We start from the raw sequence: 21,918 nt of genomic DNA, 5'->3' as shown, positions 1-21,918 counted from the left end.
AAATGCAATTACTTGTTTAACATACAATTGTTTATTGCAAATTTCCCAATTTGCAATTAAAAATGGTATTTGAAAATATGATATTTGAAATCCTTGTCGTCCGAGACATCGATTAAAAAAAAAGAGCAAAATTGGTTAACAGGAAGCCGAGATAATGCAATTTTTAGCGCACGCTCTGATTTTGAACTCGCCGATTCACATTTCGAGTGAACGTCCCCCACCACCTCTCATGCATTCCTATCGACATTTTACGCGAAAACGGTTTTTTATTTGTCTTTTTTATGGATGTTGCCATGAAGCTCATTACGTAAAGCTTTTCAGATAAGAAGTACTTGACAAAACGAGGGTATTTGTTTAAAAACGAACCCTCTATCACTTATGGTTACACGGCAAATATATGCCAACTTTGACCTTCAATACCTCGGCAACCAGTAAGCCGAATGTATCTGTTTTTTTTAAAGAAGCGTCTTTTAATGTTCTTTAAGTGTATAAATTTTGAAATTGATATGTTTAAAGCTCGTAAAGTTATTCAATTTGTTTATAGGCCTAATATATATAAAAAATGTTTAAAACTTTAAAATATTTTCTAGGCTCTCCTAGTGAACCGATTTGAATTTTACAAACAGCGTTTGAAAGTTTGAGCCTTCCTTTATGTGTAAAAAAAAATTGCAACTATCTGAGGGCCTTATTTGGGGCCTACTATAAATTTGAAAATTTGCGATTTTTTTCCAGTAGGCTGGGTTGTAAAATTATTATGCAAAACCTATCCGACCGATCTTAACAAAATTTAGCACACGTTTTAAACATAATAAAAGGTTTTTCTAGGCGGAATATGGAGCTTCTAAGTCAAGTTAAGAAAGTTGAAAACATTTAAAGGATTAACTTCATTTTATTTGTACTTTTTTTCCAATTATTGCTATTTTTTCAACAATAAACATTAAATTTTCAATTTCTAGCTAACGAAATATTGTGTAGAATTGAATAAGGAAACTTTTAACTTCGTATAGTTTTTTCTCTAGGATCAATATTTTCCGAATTATAAACGAAAATAGGTGCAAAAAAATGAGAAATTTCAATTGTTTTCAGATTTTGTTAAATAAAAAATTTAGCACAGGGTTTGCGACTGGCGTGTATCGTGATTATCGATATTGGGCACATCCTGAAGGGATTCCAGCAAAAAAATAGCTTATTATGGAAAATGTCCAATCCAAAACAGATCTCGCCTAGACTAATAGCAGAGTGGACATTCGGAGCTGCTCATCCAAGCCTGTCTAATTTTTCCGAAGTGTCTACTGTTCCGATACATGATTATTATATAACATTTTTCATAAAAGGGACTTTAAAATATATAACTGGTAGTACTTTGTAGGGTAGTGCTACTATAATCATTTTGTAACATCTAAAATGGCTGAATCTTAAAATTGTCCAATGAAACAGTTCCCTTTTGTTAACTTGTCTAAATATTTTAACATCAAAAAGTAAATAAAACTCCACCACTGACGTAACTTAACATTTTTATTGTTTCACTTTGCTCACCTACAGCGTGCGGCGTAGAAACATCAAACTATCTAATCATAAATTCAGCAGGAGCCACCATTCGCCGTGTTCCCTCACCATCCGCCAAAATATGAATTCCGCAAAGTGTAAAGTGAACAAACTATGCAACGCCGAGCTGCAGTATGAACAAACTTTGTGAAATATTGGTAATTTGTCGAAAACGTGCCGCGCGATCATCGTTTCATTACGCCGAAATTAAACACAAAAATTGAGGTTATGGAGTCGTTGCTAACGGGGTTAACGCGAGGTATAAATTTAGGGTTCGAGTAAGTTAACGTTGTGTGAAAATTCGGTAGAACTATGAAACGAGGGTGAAGGTAAACATAATTAAAAATTCAGGAATATTAGTTTAAGACATGAAAATATTATTATTATTTCGTAATCAACATGGCAGGATATATACATCGTATAAATAACATAACCGATATTTAGATTCACAAACACTTTGTGAACGAAATTATTTGGAGGAATGGATCCTTAAAGCGATATAGATTTAATGTTGCTTAAACCTTGAAATAATAATAATACGTTCATTTAAATCAATATTTTTAAAATGATTTAACATTTTAGTTTATTTTAGATAATAAACGTAAAAAAGTCTTTAAAGTATAAACATGATTAACTTAAACTATCTTATGATTAGACTTCGGCAAATATGCAAATAAAAATGTAGAAAATATGCGCATAAATATGCACGTGTTTACCCGAAAATATGCAAATATTTTACAAAATATGCATACAAATAAATAAAAAAATCGTAAAATAGTAACAATTTTATATAAAAAAAGAAGTGTACATAACTAAATATTTCCTACAATTCATTAAGATTTACATTTATTTTAAGTAACTACATCATTTTTAAGTATGAATAAACTTATTTAGAATTATGGTAACAATAAATGACCAAGTGGTGTTCAAAATTTTCTAACAAAAACTTGTGGCTTCTGTCTGAGTACATATATTTATATATGGAAAAACTTCGTTCAACATCAACTGATGTAACGGGAGCATTTTTCAAACTAACCAAAACATTTGGTTCTAAATTAATTGTTTCCGAAATATTTCCAGCTAGAACACTGACTACTTCAGAAAGAATATGGTAACCTTTATTTTTTTCCATAATAGCTTCAAATTTTTTTAAAATATCTTTTTCCAATATTACCTCTATCGTTCCGACAACATGACGCAAATTCTTTTATTAATGCTGTACTTTCGAACAATGACAGTTTTGGTGATTCTAACTGAGTAATTGTTTTTTGAACAAAACTAAAATTTGATTTTATAAATGAAAGTTCTTGTTGAAGCAAGTTACTCTGAAAAGTTTGTTTAGAATCCAAAAGAGATTGGGAACTGTCATCTGTTAACGTATCAATTATGTTCTTTATTTTAACAAAATGATCTGCATAAAAATTAGCTGCTTCTAACCATGTTCCCCATCGCGTTAAAATAGGTTGTGGTGGAAGAGGAATGTTAGGTAGCATTTCTTTATAAAGTTGAATTCTTATAGGAGATTTAAGAAATACTTTTTTGACACTGGATATCATGGTATTTATAAGAGGAACCTTTTTTCGTATTTCCTCTGCAACTCTGTTTAATCCATGCGCTACACAAGTAACATGTATTAAATCTGGGAAAAATATTTTTAAATTTTGTCCTGCTTTCACCATATAAGGAGCAGCATCCGATAAAATAAGCAGTAATTTATTAGAAGGAATAGTTGTCGGAAGAAAAAATGTTGCTAGTGTTTCTTGTATAAAACGCGAAATTGTTAAAGCATTTGTTTTCTCAAGTTGCTGGCATGAAATAAGATGAGATTTTGGTAAGGTATCTTCTTTAAGAACACCAATCAATAAATGAGCAATATACTTTCCTGAGGAATCAGTGGTTTCGTCTACAGATATGTAAAAATAATTATCTGCAATTTCTTCCTTAATATTAATTAACACCGACGAGTATAGCCCGTTCACATTATTTCTTCTTAGAGACCGATCACTTGGAACATTAAGTTTGCAATATTTTTTTAGAAACGAACTAAAATTTACATTTGCTAATTTTGAAAGCGGTATGTTTGCAGACACTAATGCGCGACACAAGTCTTCATTAAAAGTTTCTTGCTCATCTAATTTTTTTTGAAGTAGATTGGAAACATTTAGCCATTGAAGTTTGATGTTTTCCTCCTATTTTTCCTTTTTTTGCAATGTGTGAAGCAGTTCTCACATGTTGGTCTATCTGAAATTTCTTCTCACATGCTATCTATAAATAAAAATAAAAACCTTTATTTTAACCCAACCTTTAAAATATAAAAATATACAAGGTGTTTTTGGTTAATCAAATAACTGGTTTGAAAAAAAAAACACTCGCTAAGTGTTTTAAATGCAGTATTAATCCACAAATTAGTTTTTGTTACTAACCATTAGTACATCATATAACTTATTTTAAAATTCAACAAAAGTTTTTTTTTGTTAATTCAATTACAATAAAAATAATTGTGTTTTAGAATAGCTGACTTCATAAAAAAAAGTAAAGGTGAAAAATTTTTCTAAATACACACCATTGTATTGTACCATGGACAATTTTTTCTCACTAAAGGAAGCTATTTTTCATTTAAAAACAACCTACGAGTACTAAATTTCAAGTAAATACGTTTATTGGTTTTAAAGTTATTGTTGTTATTAACTAAAAGAATTTAATTTTTTTTAATTTTAACACCCTGTATCTCGAAAAGTAAATAAGTTTGACCCCTCATTAACTATATCGTTTTGTTTAATTTTTCGAGAAGTATCTACAGTCAAACGTTGTAAGTGTCATTTGTAAACACCCTGTATGTATGAAATATTAGATATTTAATAGAAAATATTAGATACTTACAATTTTGCCACAGACTGAACAGTAGATTTTTCCCATATCCATAGACAGCTCTTTATAAGGTTTAATCCAAGTTGAAGCACTGGTTGTTTTAGGCATTATAAAATCACAATATTCCTTTTTGTTACGCACAACGAGTGTTTACGCTTTGAATATCAAAACAAAAATGATTTACAAATCTGAGCATCAAATTAGAAATGTTTAGGTACCTAATTCAATAAACTGGGAGATTTTGGAAAATCCCTAAATTAGGAACAAAACTATTAGCCGTTTACCTGCTGTTAAGATACAATAAATTGTAGATAAACTTGAAGATTAGATCATAAAATGCAAATGAGCGAACCCTTAGCGATTATCCAATAACTGAATGCCTCAGTGACCGAAACTTTCTAAGAATGTTGAGGGCTACTTAAATTGATCTTCTTTGAAATTGTAAATGTTTTGTACCTGTAGAGATTACGTACTTAGATCATTTCTTGATTAAAATGACTACAAAATTTTATACAAGAATTAAAATAAATTGGTATGTTTAAAAATTTTCAAATACAGTATACAAATCTGAACTTTTATGCACTTTATGCAAACTTTTATACAAATATGCCAAAATATGAAATATTCGCATAAAATATGCACAATATGCAAAATATGCAATATGCATATTTGCCGAAGTCTACTTATGATTATAGATTTATATTTAGGTACAGATTTTTTAGTTAACAAATGAATGCTATGCTGAAACAACGTTGTAATCGCTAATACTTTCATATGTGGGTTTTCCATGAAACAACGTTCTATATGTGCAAAATAATGTCCTGCTGACTGTGGGGAATATTATGAGACTTAACTTGCCTGTTTTGGTAGTTTGAAAATCAAGTCAATCTTCAACTTTCTGTGTAACAACGTTATATGAATTTAAGTGGGTCGTGTTTTGCGCCAAATTTTCTGCCGTGTTTTGTAAGTCAACGTCTTCAATCGTGTAATTTGTCATTTCGAGCTAAAATGAATATTAGTATAACCAAGTCAATGATTACCCAAATTAAAAAAAAGGGAAAACAAGAAAGCTTAACATTGATAAGTGGAAGGAGAATATTAGAAAACGTCACAGAGATGCTAATAATACGTATGTTTCGTCTAGAGAAGTACTTAAATAAGTTGCCCAGGTGAAGTAAGTTAAAGTAATGTTAAACTAGTTTCATGTTTTTAAACAATATTTATTTAAGGTGCGTATTTTTAAATATAAGCAGTCTGCTACGGGTTGTTTTGCAATCACGCAAAACTATTCAAAATGTTTAGAGAATTCAATCAAAATTTTTATCTCAGTCTCCTTCGCTGCAAGAGCCAAAAAGAAGAAGTGTAAGGGAAGCAACATCTCGTCGTCAGTTTATAGTGAAATATACAGCAGAAAACATAAGGGTATGTAAAACAACGGTATGTTATATATTTTCAATATCCGCTAGAAGACTTCAGTACCTTGTTGTCAAAACATACTAACCATCCCAAAAAACTCAATAATAGATGCAGAAAAAATATGCGAACATATTAGGTCATTTCCGCAGCAAGAAAATCATTAAAGCAGAAATGCTTCTTTTAAAAGTTGCCTTCCAGCTGATCTTAAAGCATCTCAAAAATGTACAGATTATTTTTAAAAATGTATCATTACGCACTACGGAACAAATGACCATCTACAAAGTATAAAAACCCTAATAAAGAAAGCAGTGGAATACAATAAACCTCTAGTTCTAATATTTATCGATTTTCACAAAGCCTTTGACACAGTTGAGCTAAGCAAAATATTACAGGCGCTTAAAGAATGCAGGCTAGATTATAGATATACTAAATTATTATACAAAATATACCTGCAGGCAACAACCACTGTCAGATTACATACTAACAGTAATCGCATAAAAATAGAACGGGGGGTTAGACAAGGAGACCCAATGTCACCTAAACTTTTTAATACGGTGCTAGAACATGCTTTTAAGAATTTGGATTGGATGACAAAGGGAATAAAAATAGATGGAGAATATCTAAACAACTTACGTTTCGCCGATGATATACTTATAATAGCTGAAGATCTAGGTATGGCAAGATAGATGGTACAGGAACTCGTTGTGACTACAGAAAGTGTAGGTTTAAATATAAATATCTCGAAAACAGAAATCATGACCAATTTGGTATCCAACCAGAACATCAGTATTGGTGGGAAAGAAATAGAACTCGTAGATAGATATAAATACCTGGGATATGAAATTATGATTGGCAGGGATAACCAGACTCATGAACTGAAGAGAAGAATCGGCCTTGGGTGGGCAGCATTTGGAAAACTGAGAGAAACTTTTAAAAGTGAGCTGCCCACATGCCTAAAGAGAAAGGTATTTGATCAGTGCGTCCTCCCAGTCTTGACGTACGGAGCAGAAACACTTACCTTAACAAAAGCAGCAGCTACCAAACTGAGAGTCACGCAGAGAAGAATGGAGCGGTCCATGTTAGGAATAACTCTGCGAGAGAGAATAACCAACGAAGACATCAGGAGAAGAACCGGAGTGACTGACATCATCGAGAAGATGACCAGACTAAAATGAAGATGGGCAGGACACATAGCCAGAATGACCGATGGGCGATGGACAAAGAGGTTATTGGAATGGAGGCCAAGGGAAGACAAGAGAAGCGTCGGTCGACCACCTACAAGATGGACTGACGATTTAAAAAGACTCGATAAAAACTGGATAAGAGCGGCGCAAGATAGACGGGGTTGGAAACATGAGGAAGAGGCCTATGTTCAGCAGTGGACTCTTGAGGCTGGATGATGATGATCATTACACAAAAATCTCTCTACGAACCTATTACGACATTTTTAAAAATATATTCAACTTGCGTTTTTTACTTCCCAGATCAGATACTTGTTCATATTGTGACAAGCGCTTTATGAAACTTTCTTCTGCTAAGTTAAGAGAGGTTCTGTTAGGTAGAAGCAGGTTAAACAACATTAAGAAAAGATAAAAAAAATTGCAAAAGTAAATGCTAATTATGTCGTTGTATATACTGATTTAAACCAACTTCTTTTTTGTCCTAATCTAACTGAATCATCAATCTTCTACCAGTGACAAAGTTCTTCGTATAACTACGCTGTTCATAATATGGGGAGTAATACTGCTCCAATGATGCTGTGGAACGAAGAAATGGCGAATCAAGACTTCACTGAACTTTATACAACTAAAAACTTCAATCGTCTTGATCAAGGCCAATGAAAAAAACTTGTTATTTGGTCAGATAGATGTGCCAGCAAAAATAACAATTGGAAAGTCATAACACTACTTCGACTACTACTGTTAGAAAAATACTACTTCACCCAAATTGAGCAAAAGTTTCTAACTAGTGAGCATAGTTTTATGCCCTGTGATAAAGACTTTGCCCTCATAGAACAAAACAAGAAACTTTCATTGGTTTATATCCATTTTCAGTGGACATATGTAAAGTTATGTAAATGCATCAATCATTTTTAAAAATTTATCAAGGCAGAAAATGTAGTATGGAAATATTCCAAGAGCAAAATAACTAAGTCAGTGTGGATACAAATTAGTTCAATTCATCCAAGTACTATACGATTAAGAAAATCCCATAACACTATTCAACCAAGTTCCTATTATTCTTTAAAGTCAACTAAAACGCCTATAAGTGAAGTCACTCTTGCCGAACTTACAGAAGTCTATGAAGGGCCACTACTAATTAAAAGAGAAAAACATGGGAGACATGGGAGTAAATGAATACTACAGGCAGTATGGAATCACTAAGCCTACCTTGCTCCGTAACCTTAAGGGGACCATTGTTAAGGCAAATGAAGAAACTAAGGCTTTTGTCCGAGGCAGTGTGTTATCAATAGCAGTGAAGAAGGAGCTAGTTGATCACATTTAAAACTAAAGACGTTGATGTTTGGCCTCACGATCAATGATGTTCGACGGCTTGCATTTCAAATCGCCAAGAAAAATCAAATACCACTTAATTTTAATAAGGAATCAAAAATGGCAGGAAAGAAGTGGTTTTATGCTTTCAAAGCTTGTCATAAAGACATATTCTTACTAATATGCAACTCGCATATTTAACGTTGACGAAACGGGTGTCAGCACTGTGCAGAACAAATGTCAAAAGGTTCTCGCACAAAAAGATAAAAGGCAAGTTGGGTCAGTATCCAGTTAAGAACATGGAGTCAACACGACAGTTGTTTGCTGTGCGAGTGCTTCAGAAATTTACGTTCCACCTATACTTATATTTAAGCGTATGCGAATAAACAAAGATTTGAAGGTTGGTACTCCACTAGGAAGTATGGACATCAGAATCAGACTAGATGACTAGTGATCTCTTTGTAAAATGGCTCCAGTATTTGATTGATTCTGTAAACCCAACAGTAGAAAAAAATTTTTTATGGTACTGGACAAGCATACAACGCACTCCAAGAATCTTGAAGCAATTTTAATTGCTAAATAGCACCGTGTAATAATGTTACAATTGCCTGGGTATACGACCCATTGTGTGCAACCTTTGGGTAGATCATTGTTTAAGCCTTTCAAAGGCTACTACACCCAATAAGTTAAAAAGTGGCTTTGTTCTAACCCCGAATTATGTGTTACACAACTTCACGTAGATGACTTGATTTCTAAAACTTATGGGAGAGCAGCAAGCATTGAAATTGCTGACAATAGTTTCCGAACTAGTGGAGTATAGGCTGTCAAACGCATGATCCTCAAAGATCATAACTTTTGTGCAGCTGAAAATTTAAATGATCATGAAGGCAGTGAAACTAGGGAAGATGGTAAAAATAAGGAGTCTTATAAGACAAACAAGGAACCGCTTAGGTCTACAACAAGAGCTAATATAGAATACGAAATAATCTAACCTGAACTAACTAGTCCTAAAGAGAGTTTAGCTACGACTACTACACGCACTAGATCTACTAAAAAAGCTTGTGAAGCAAGCACAAAACTTAACTTAACATTTTAATCAATTCAATTTCCGTGATACTCAAGCCTAATCCAAAATATAAGAAGGAAACAGCACAAAAGGTAATGGTTTTGGCGGGAAGTCCTTATAAAAATGAACTAGAATTAGCTAAACAGCTACTATAAACGCAGGAACAGATAAAACAAATAAAAATGATTTGGGAAGGTTAAACCAAAATCGTCCAAAAAACTTGTAAGTGCCAAAAATAAAACTAGAAGGTAAAATTAGTCTTAAAAAGAACAAAAAAGATGTCAAAAAGAACTTGATAAGATCATGATCAACCTAACGTTGTTATAGAGATGTGTGTTGATGAGTGGTTCTATTCTGTTCAAGAGGAAAAAAGAATTAAAGACATGATTCAATGCACCAAATGCCGTTCATGGAGCCACGATATTTGTGCTGAAGTCTAACCTGAAACCGTATCTTTTCTTCATTTGAATGAAAAAAAAAAAAATATTATGTACGTTCAAACTGAATAATTTCTAATATTGAAAAATAAATTTGTATTAAACAAAACCTAATGAATGGTACTCACACTAAAATTTATTTTATTATACACTTATTATGGAAACAAATGATACAATAAAGACAACTAGTTTTCTAAATCGTACCCCTTGCAACCTACCAGGAAAAAATGTGTGTGTAAATGTTTATTATTTATCCTAATACATCGTTCAGTTAAATATGACGTATTCAAATTAAAAATAGAAATATATTAAGTGGTACAATATTGGCAACTCTTTTCTATAAATAAATGACATAAATCCATAACTCAATATAAATTCAACTGGCAACTATATAATATATTCATCAACATCAAATTTCTTCAAATAAGTACAAACGCCCAAATTTTAGTAATGTGAACTCAAAAATAAAACGTTTTATGTACCACTGGTATTACAGAATTATTAAGCCCATTGAGCAATATCCAACCCTCAGGGCTGAATTATATTGATCTTCGGGCGTAATCATTTTAATAACACAACAATATAATATTTAAGAAACAGAGAACAACCAAATACACAACCCTGAAATACACGCTTTTCAAAATAGAAGTTATCTTAAGTTTTAACGAAAATGTGCAAATTGATATCTCTGTTTATTCAAAAACTTAACTTACTACTAACTTAATTTATTAAGCACTACGAACAAAACCTTGTAGAATAATATGAGACGGGTAATAAACGTCGTTTGAATACAGGTATAAGTTTAAGTTAACTCAGGAAATTACACCGTTCTGGAGAGTTAGTGACTCCAGAGACCAGAGCTGTGTAACCGTTGTTTATATCTTCGCAAATCACCTTAATAGAATTCTAAATTCCGTTTTATGATCTCAGTAACGAGTTCAGTGAAAGGAACGTGGCAAAAGTTAAAATAAACAATAACAATAAAATTAGAAAGTGCTAGCAACTGTTTGGTTTATTAGTTATTTGTTTTTATTTAAATATTTCAGATAGAGACTAACTTCGTTGGTTTTTATATTTATCTTTCAATTGAAGAAATAATTTAAACTATTTTTATTGATGGAAAGGTTAAAGTCAGATACCAACTTCAACGGTTGGTATAATCTAAATAAATCAACGAGAATTTAAAAGCATTAGCAATTTTTACAATGTTACAATAGATTTACTCGCAATTTTATCCTTATAAAATATCTTGTATGGTGCAATTGCCGCAAATAATATTCGGATAAAAAGGTTAATAGAAAATTGCGACAAGTACTTCTTATCCTAATAAATTATCATCATTCAACCACCGCACATCATTTTTCACTATCAATATAAAAGACTTCAGAGACATGTCCTACTTACGTGTCTCTCCCAAGTGTTCTTGGTCTTACTTTCATAGTTCCTCTAAAAGCTTTTATCTCTAAAATTCTTTATATTGTATGACTGGCATCTCGACTTTGAATATATCCGAACGATCTTAATTTATATATAAATATCTTCAATATCATCAATAATATCACATCTTCAATTTTAGATTAATCTTTATCCTCCTCTTCTTCCTTCTTTTCATCTTCAGCTTCATTATCACTTAGTTTTTGACGTGACAACGTCTTAAATTAGGTTGTGGCTCGGAGTCATTCATGAAAAAGTGTAACGCCCGCTCACGTCTGTTACAGTGAGTCACCGAACGAGAGAGAGGCCCGCCGGACCGGCCAATGCCTTGCGTCTCTCTCCCACTCAAACATGATCGGTCCGCTGCGCGCTGCACTAGAGAATTAGGCGCGTTGAATCGGTGCGTGCTTGAATCATCGTCCTATCCTCAACAAAATCACTCAAATAGAAATTAGTTAAGTTTAAGTTTACATGTACAATGTTTTAGTAAACAAAATATATTTCTATAGTTAAAATTTGTGCAATTCTTATTTTCATTCAATTCCTTGTTCCTATTGTGCAATTTAATAATATTCATATCAATAAATATTCTACCGAGAAAAAGACGTTGTCACGTAAAATCTTCGCCCTTAAAACCGACTTTACAGGCAACCGATTTTTTTTCCTTTTTTTTTCTACAAGCAACTTAATGATCTCCTTAATTTTACTCTCTTCTTAAAATTCAGTTTGATACTTAATGTACAGAACAATTTTTGTACCACGTCCCAATGGCTTTCCAAGATCTGGTCTTATTGTAAAGTGACCTCCAGCGGATGTTTCGTGAATATACTGCTCATCATCATTATTTTTTTATACAACCATTACTCGGTCAGCAACTAAGTAGGCTGAGTAGAAGCTTACTCCTAATTGACCTATCATACTAAAATCAGCTCCAGCTTCCAGACATAAATCTGCCTTTGTCATATCAATACCTATATCGATGATAGTTAAGGTTCCTTCGCTCTTCCTTGGAACAATTTTAATGTGAAAATCTTTTCCCGATTGAAGACAAGATGGGTTGGTGAGTGCTTGCTAGCGGATCTTATCCAAGACATCTGATGAGTTTAATATCAACTTTCTAAGGAAGATTTCTTAATTTGAGTAGAATGTGTTGATGATCAAGCTCATCAGCTGAGCGATTTCACTTCGCCTGGAAGGCGAAGATCTCGACTTCTGCCGTTTAACGTTTTTGATGTGGTGTGATAATTTAAACAATTTACACAATGTAAAAAAAGCTGTGATACAATTATCTATTTTAAAAATCACTTTAGCAAGTGATTGAATTAAAAATACTCCTAATCCTAAGTACGAAGCGAACAGATTTGCTTTTTGTTTTCCTTTACGTGCCCATGTTTCATTTTCTTTTCTAATCGGCGGAATCTATTACGTTGGTCTATTTATTCTTTTTGTACAGTTCCATCAGTTGTTTGTAGTCAGTGGTTTGGGTGATTTTTCTCCAAGTGTTTTGAGAAAATAAACATAAGCTTTTTTTTTAGATTATGTTTTGGTGAAAAATATGCAGTTGCTATTACTGCAGCAAATGAATTGGTTTTACCATTTATACTAGCTCCCTGAAGGGCCTCAGTCTCTATATTTTGTCTTCCAAAATGAATTACACTATTTTTTTACTAGTATTGCTGATCCTCCACCAGCTGTGTTTCCAGGGTGAAGAGCTTGATATATTTGATAACCTCTCAGTTTAATGTATGCTTGTTTTGTAAAGTCTGATATTAAATATATATCAAGTTTTTGGTTGCCTAAAGTAAACAGTATATACTGCTGATGATGCAAGAGGCCATTTGCGTTCCAATGTAATATTCTTAACACTCCCGCAATTTTATCTTCTACTAGTTTTTATGCTATTTTAATCTTAATCTATGCTTTAACATTTTGGCATTAGTTGGTGTCACTTGTTGAAATTCCACTTAGAAATCTAGGAATTTTTACTTTCGCTACATTAGTTCGTTGTTCTTCTTTTTTTTTACCTGCTCAACATTAAGTTTCGTATATCACAGCTAATTTTATGGCAATTGTATTTTATAAAATTTTTCTTTAAGTTTCATGGGAATTTTTCTGTTAGCCAAAACACTACTTGCACCCTTCCACTTCATACATATCACTCTTTTTCTACTGCATGTACCTCTATCTGTTTCTCCATACATTTTATTATCCAAATGTATAATTTTTTTTAATACCTTGATCTTTAAATAAACATTCCAAATACTCTGTTTTTGACCTACTAGGTTTTACACCTTTTTCTTCAAGAACTTGTCTTTACCGTTCCAGTTTTTGTCTAAAATCCCTTTCAGTTTTTCCAACGAATACTACATTATCAGTAGATAGCGAAATATATTCAAAGTGCATATAGATGCATTTATCGCATATTTTTGTAGTTTTAAACACCATTATCTATCTAGACTTTAGCATTAATACCTAAATTTATTACTTATAGGTTTTTCACGAACGAAAAATATTATTTTATTAGCGTAGGAAGTCGTAGGTACCTATTTACTTTTAAGAGTCTAATTATTTTGTCATTTTCCATAAAATATTTGTTTTTGTGTGTTTTAAAGTAAATGTTGTGTCGTGTTTTTGAAGTGTTTGGTATATTAAATTTAAATATGTCTACCATTTAAAAAAGTGCTTGGATAAAGTGTTTTTCCAAGTTAAAGTTAACTGGTGAAAAAGTATTTTGTAAGGCCTGTTTCAAAATCGTAAGATATTATTATTTTTAATATTTCATTTCTTAAATAAGTAACTACAACAGATATAAAATATATATCCTTAATTAATAAAAACGTATAAAAATACTTTAATAAATTAAAATAATAGTTTATCAAGAATTATTAAAACCAGTAGAAACTATGGCACAAATTATGCAACATGCGTATCGGTTATAAAGAACACATTCATTGAACCGAAGCACAACCTTTGAAGCTCATCATTTTAAAGTCAACAATACTCGTCCTAGTAACGATTGGATTCGTCATAGATTAATATGATATTAAAGTAGAAATTGGGGTCAATTAAATCAGATTATCAGATAGATTATTAGTTCATTAGTCAATCGTTGACTGCTATTAAACAGATCTAATCCTAGTAACTCGGGAAAAGTGATATCAGACGAATACAAGTTAACCGCGTATCATCGTCAACTAAGTATATTGTTAGTTAATAAACTGTGTGAAGCTGTAAATAGTGAGCTGGAACAATAAATATGTTAGAACTGATTTATTTTATGATGTTTCACTAACATATTGGTACATTATCATAATGATAACCCTACATTGTCATATGACGACTCTACATTATCATATGGTGACTATATTATCATACAGACATAGAGAGAAGCATCAAAATACAAAAAAATTATCAAATTGTAGACAATTCTGCTTTTATTATTTAGCTTTTCGTATGAAAATTGATTTCTTTATGTTACATAAACATTTTTTTTTCTTTTATAGGTTTTCTGTCAGAAGTTTCAGGTCGATCACCATTTAAACACCGCAACTCATTGCGGCTGAAAAAATTGCAAGATCTTCAAGATCAAGATGATGGTAAATCATCAATAGAAAAACGTTTGTTTATTAAAATCGTGTGTAAAGCCCTGTTAGTAGCCAATATTTCGTTAAAAAAAATGCAAAATACACATTTTAGGTAATGTTTGCAAAAATATTGTAACTTCAATACCTCTAACGAGGCACCACTAAGAAAGGGCAATAGGAATGTATTTTATGATGAAATAATTGAAGAAACTAAGGTTTATTTAATCGATAGTAACTTTTACGTAACTGTCAATGAAAACACAGATATATGCGGTTAATAAATGGTGTTTTAATGTTATAATTGACGATATAAAACAGGATGAACAATAGAATATAACTGTCAGCACATTTTGCCTTCATTTTGCCACAAGAAATAAAAAGTATAATTGTTTTAATATTTTAATCAGATGCCGCTCCGTATTTAGTAAAGGTAGGACAAAATTTAAACATATTTTATCCAAATAAGCTACATGTCACTTATCTTCTACATGGCATAATCAAAGAAGCAGAAGTTCTTAAAGTTGAATTTGATTTAGTCAATAAATTTATTTTAAACGTTAAAGAAATATTTTTAAAAACCATATACGTGCACAAATCAATAAAAAAAATTACCAGGTTAAGTTTGCCCCGAGACCCTGTAACCTCAAGATAGATAACAAGATAAGATCATCATCATCATTTAACCCGGATCTATCCACTGCTGGATATAGGTCTCCCTCAATCTTTTCCATGTATTTCTGTTTTGTGCTGTTTGCATCCAATTTTTGTCGATCCGTTTTATGTCATCAGACCATCTTGTTGGTGGACGACCTCTACTTCGGCTTACCCCCTTAACAACGGCTTACCTCAAGGCTCAGTGCTAGCTCCTTTATTATTTAACCTTTATACAGCAGATATACCTGAAACAAAATCGAGAAAATTTGCTTATGCTGACTACCTGGCCATTGGCTTCCAAGATAATAGCAAAGAAGCAGGAGAACGAGCTCTAAACGAGGACTTAACTACACTAAGTAACTATTTTAAGAACTGGCGCTTACGTCCTAACACAAGCAAAACTGAAACCTGTCTCTTTCACCTGTCGAATCAACTTGCGGGCGATACTCTCAATGTAACTCTAAATGATACAGCTATCAAACATAACAACAACCCCAAATATCTAAGCGTCACACTTGATAGAACACTCACCTTCAAAAGTCATCTTACAAACGCAGCCGGTAAACTAAGAACAAGAAATAACTTAATATTAAAACTTGCTGGAACAACTTGGGGTGCTTCTGCAGATACTCTTCGGACCTCTGCTCTAGCTTTGGTTTTTTCAGTGGCAGAATATTGTGCACCAGTATGGCTAAATAGTGCACATACAAGCAAAATCGATGTCCAACTTAACCAAACCATGAGAATAATCACTGGAACAATAAAACCAACGCCAGTGAGATGGCTGCCTACGCTGAGCAATATTGCTCCACCAGATCTACGTAGTACAGCAGCATTAGTGAGAGAGTACCAGAAAATTGTAGCCAACGTACAATTACCAATACATCAAGATATCCCAGACATCTCAAAAGAGCACCAGCGACTGAGATCTAGAAATCCTCCAATACGATCTGCCCGAAAAATTGGTAATTCCTATGATATACATAGGCAATGGACAACAAGATGGATGCCAACAGTAGAATCGGACTATATTAAGATATCCACCCCAACTCAGGGTTTCATCGGATCAAATCTGCCCCGGTCCACTTGGGCAAGGCTTAATCGTATACGTACCGGATATGGTAAATGTGCTGATTCGCTGTTCAGGTGGGGTCGTGCAGAAAGTCCACAGTGCGATTGCGGACAATCTAGACAGACCATAAGCCATTGTGTTTCAGACTGCTTGAATCGTGCCTACCGTGGAAACCTCCAGGACTTTGCGGAATGTTCCCCAGAAGCAATTGAATGGCTATGTAAATTGGACATTAATATTTAGTGTCATTCATTCTATCTTTAGTGTTTAAATAATATATTTAATATATATATGTATATATTATTGTATTTGTATATATATCGTACTGTGAAAGTCCATACGCTAAATAAAACCTCTACTTCGATGTGCTTCTTGTCTCGGTCTCCACTGTATTATTCGCTGTGTCCATCTGTTATCCGACATTCTAGCTATGTGCCCCGCCCAGTTCCACTTAAGGGTCATAATTCTTTCTATGGCATATGTCACTCCTGTTCTCCGTCTTATTTCCTTGTTCGTGATCCGATCCCTACGAGAAATACCTAACATCGATCGTTCCATGGCTCTTTGGGTAACACACATTTTATTTCTTACTTTCTTGGTTAGTGTTAATATCTCTGCACCATATGTAAGTACTGGCAACACGCACTGATTAAAGACTTTTCTTTTAATACACATAGGCAGTTCTGATTTAAGAACATAGCTTAGCTTGCCGAATGCCACCCAAGTGAGTCCTATGCGACGGCTTAGTTCGCACGTTAGATTATCTCTTCCTATGCGTATCTCATGTCCTTAGTACTTATATGAGGTGGTTTCTTCAATATGCATGCCATTTACTGAAATCTTTTACTTAACACAAGATTTGTCATGATTTGTGTTTTTGTGTGGTTGATTTTTAATCCTACTTGTAGGGAGGCTAGGTATAGTTTCTCCAGTTGCGATACTGCATCATCGAATCTGTCAGCAAAAAGGACAATATCGTCAGCAAACCTCAAATGACAAAGCATTTCTCCATTGACATTAATTCCTTTTTCACTCAGATTTGCGTTCTTAAACATATGCTCTAATAATGTTGTAAACAATTTTGGTAAAATTGTGTCTCCCTGTCGCACTCCCCGTTTTATTTTAAATACGTTGGTCTTTCTATCTGCCAGTTTCACACTTGCTGTCCCATTTTGATAGATGTATTTTATCATGTTTATATAGCGATGATCTATACGGCACTCTGTTAAGGCTTTTAACATCTTTTGATGACTTATTGTGTCGAAAGCTTTTTCGTAGTCAACAAATATCATGACTAATGGCTTGTTATATTCAACACTCTTTTCTATTAAGTCCTTAATTACTTGTAAATGATCTTGTAAATGACAATGATAATGATAATGATAATGAAAGATAAGGTAGAAAACAGAATAAAGCAGGAATTTTCTACGCAAATCATTTTTATGCCATAAAAAATCTCAACTGCCGATTATCGGATATTTTAGTTTGTTCACGTATTGTAATGAAATGTATACAAAGAAAAATATACCACAAAAATATATTCCCTCAAAAAACTCTGTCAAAGCCTATACACTTTGTTTTCTATAATTACTTTATAGCTTTTTTTTAAAAAGAAACAACTTTTTCACATTTTTAAAGACAGTCTCTATATTTTATCAACCGCCAACCTTTCCTGTTTGTTCTCCGTCTGGATCTTTTGTAATAAATATTTCTCCGTCCCACACACCGCTCCGTTCCCTTCAGCATGAACTTCTCGACGTCGAAATTAAAGTGCAATATCAATCGAAGTGCACAACGTCACTAGTGTATAGTTTAATAGAAGATACCAGACAACACGACCATGACGAGACACGAGACTACCGAGCTGTAGGATGTTTCCTGCGACATCTCGAGGAATAATTTGGGCTTTTCATTACGAGACCGTCGACATCCACGCTGGATGTTTTGTTTGCTCAGTCGCTAAATTGCCTTCGTTTCAATACAGTACACTGATACGGATCTTCGTAAGAAGAAAGTCCAAAGTAAGGACTTGTACAGGTCATTTCTATGTTTCTCAATTCAATTGTATCCATAAATCATAAGGAATATATTAATCTATAAATTTACCAATACAATGATTAAATAGTTCTGTAACAGAACAATATAACTGTCCTTGGTGCACGGGAAAAAGCTTTTAACTAAGTCAGTTTTTTACAAGAATTTTATTGTATAGCAATAGTATATATAAACATTTTAAATATTTTAAACGGTAGTAATATTTTACCATTTGTCTTTATACATGTATTAAGGTATTTACCTTTTAACTATTATACCCAAAAATACAGGGTGAGTCATGAGGAACTTTACATACTTCTACCATATGTAGAGTCCCTTAGGGAGCATATCATGTGGCCACTAAAAAATGTCAACTCCTCTTCTTTATTAATTAACAGGGTGATTTGTGTAATTGACCATTTATTTCATTTTACTGTAGTGTTTATACGGCTCATTTGATTTTTTTAATTTTTGCATGATACAGTACACTACTATCAAGCATTCGACTGGTATTAGCTAAACTAAAAAATTCCAGGACTGGCTTTGAAAAATTAATTTAGGGATTCGTATTAAATATTACACCCTGTATATATTTTTTTTTAAGTGCAATAAGTGATTTTCAAACTACATAAATAGTAAATGAAAACGACATATGCGACAATATTGTCGTACTTTTATTAAATTTTTAGTGAACGATCAAATCTTACCAAAAATAGAACAACCATAATGAAGTATCAAATTATAAGGTAATTAATTTAAACAAATGTTATAAATTTCAAACATTTTAATTGAAATGATAAACTGAGTCACTGCACAACAAAAAACAGTAACTACTAACAATAACGAAGAACAATTTAAAAAAAAACTAAAAATATGTACATAGTTATGATAAACCCATAAATTAGAACTGGAAAAGATACAATAATGGTAACAAAATAAAAATAATTCAAAATAGATTTTCGAAATGGAACCCTGCAGCCTGTACACATTTTTGTTGCCGAATTGTTAATTGACGTATTGAATCACGGATACTCTGGGGATCGTTTCTAATAGTATTACAACAATGTATAATTCTATCAATTAATTGTTGTCGGTTATTAATATTCACTGCGTAAACTAGTTGCTTCAATCGTCCCCAAATATGGTAATCAACGGAATTGAAATCAGAAGATCTTGAAGGCCACGAAATAGGACTTGCACGTTCTATCCACCTGTTGCCATAAACATTATTGAGATGTTGTCTCACTGCCAGTAAAAAGTGTGGGGGTGCCCCATCATGCTGAAAATACATCCCTCGGATAGCAACGTTCGCGTTGGCAAGCAAATTCGGCAAAATATTTTGTAGAAAGTTCAAATAGACCTGCCCTGTTAAAGGACCATCAAAAAAGTAAGGACCTACTAATTGGTTATTTATGACACCAATCCACACGTTAACCGAAAACCTTAACTGAGAACGATGTTCTCGAATAGCATGGGGATTTTCTTCTGCCCACACATGTGAATTTCATGAATTATTTATCCCGTCTCTGGTAAATTGGGCTTCATCTGTAAATAGTGTCCTGTATAGCGTTGGTCGATTATTGTTAATCCATCTACAAAATTCCAACCTATCGATCTCATCTCTAGCATGTAGTCGCTGAACCATTTGAATGTGATATGGGTATAGATTATTTTTTTGTAAGACTCTACTTACTTTTGATTGAGTAACATTGAGTTCTCGACTTACTTGTCTAGTGCTTATTGTAGGGTTAATAGTAACGGCGTCCATAATGTCATCTTCCTGCGCTTCATTTACATGTCGCTCTGTTGTTCCACTAGGAAAAGTGCCATTTTCTCGCAAATAATTAAAAACTGACCCAAATGTTGGATGACTGGGAGTTCGACGATTAGAAAATCTCCTGCGATATTCTCTACTAGCAGCCCTACCATTCCCATTACAGAATCCATAAACAAATATTATGTCTGCATATTCTGTGGTCGAAAACTGATGTGGCATTTTGAACGAAAGTAACAAAAGCTCTACCAAAACTAACATAATGTACTTAACGTAGATATGACAGAAGAAATATGTATTCTTGTACACATAAATAACAATTGATAATGACAATAATGACAATGGGTATAAAATATCAAGAAACGTCAAACGGTCAACGCCAACCTTCATTTTAAACTTTTTTAGATTTATTTTTATTTAGTACAGTTGATGCAATGTATTATTATTTGACATAAAATTTTAATCATTTACAACCAACAAAAATTAACACATAAGAGGTTTGACTTTTTAATCACTTTAATTTATTATTTATCGAAAATAATGCCCCAATACGATCTATGAGTAAAAATTTAAAATTGAAAAACAATTGATCCTATCGTAGAGATAATACAAAGTGACAGTAAAGATGTTAATTTTCTACGTATTAGATTATGTTGTAGGAACTCATTTTAATTAAAATGTTTGAAATATATAACATTTGTTTAAATTAATACCTTATAATTTGATACTTCATTAAGGTTGTTCTATTTTTGGTAAGATTTGATCGTTCACTAAAAATTTAATAAAAGTGCGACAACATTGTCGCATATGTCGTTTTCATTCGCTATTTATGTAGTTTGAAAATCACTTATTGTATTTAAAAAAAAAATTATACAGGTTGTAATATTTAATACGAATCCCTAAATTAATTTTTCCAAAGCCAGTCCTGGAATTTTTTAGTTTAGCTAATACCAGTCGAATACTTGATAGTAGTGTACTGTATCATGCAAAAATTAAAAAAATCAAATGAGCCGTATAAACACTACAGTAAAATGAAATAAATGGTCAATTACACAAATCACCCTGTTAATTAATAAAGAAGAGGAGTTGACATTTTTTAGTGGCCACATGATATGCTCCCTGAGGGACTCTACATATGGTAGAAGTACGTAAAGTTCCTCATGACTCACCCTGTATATTAGAAATAATTCGTATAAATGTTTAATAATTCAAACGTTAATAACCTAAGTAAAAATTATCTTTGACCGTCGAGTGTTCGTTGTACATAAACATAAACATGATAACATTGAGAAGTCATAGCTATTTGATTAATTAAATATACAAATAGAGTACGTGAATATATTGGATGGTTACTACTACTTGTCGGTTTATAACGTTCTCCGCCGTTTTCCGACTTCCAATCGCCACTTAGTCCGGTTGTTCTATAGGTGTTCTTCTATGGCCCTCTCTCTCAGTTCTTTATTTATTCCTTCGCTCCAACTTTTTCTCGGTCTACCTCATTTTCTCTTTCCTTCTGGTTGCCATTTTGATATTTCTTTTGGT

The 21,918-nt window shown here is 32.7% G+C and overlaps 1 protein-coding gene and 1 pseudogene across 1 annotated transcript in view; both read right to left on the bottom strand.

Annotated features, from left to right (window-relative positions):
• The window catches only part of LOC140435297 (EGFR adapter protein-like), a 651,983-nt gene that overhangs the window by 390,102 nt on the left and 239,963 nt on the right, over positions 1–21,918 (bottom strand). The gene's annotated exons all lie outside the window — the stretch shown is intronic.
• LOC140434007 (heat shock protein 83-like) overlaps positions 11,402–21,918 on the bottom strand; it is a 39,650-nt pseudogene continuing 29,133 nt past the window's right edge.

The sequence above is a fragment of the Diabrotica undecimpunctata genome, chromosome 2 (genome assembly GCF_040954645.1).
Source record: "Diabrotica undecimpunctata isolate CICGRU chromosome 2, icDiaUnde3, whole genome shotgun sequence".
Lineage (NCBI taxonomy): Eukaryota > Metazoa > Arthropoda > Insecta > Coleoptera > Chrysomelidae > Diabrotica > Diabrotica undecimpunctata.
The sequence above is the reverse complement of the archived record's forward strand: the minus strand, read 5'-3'. Positions and strand labels throughout refer to the sequence as shown.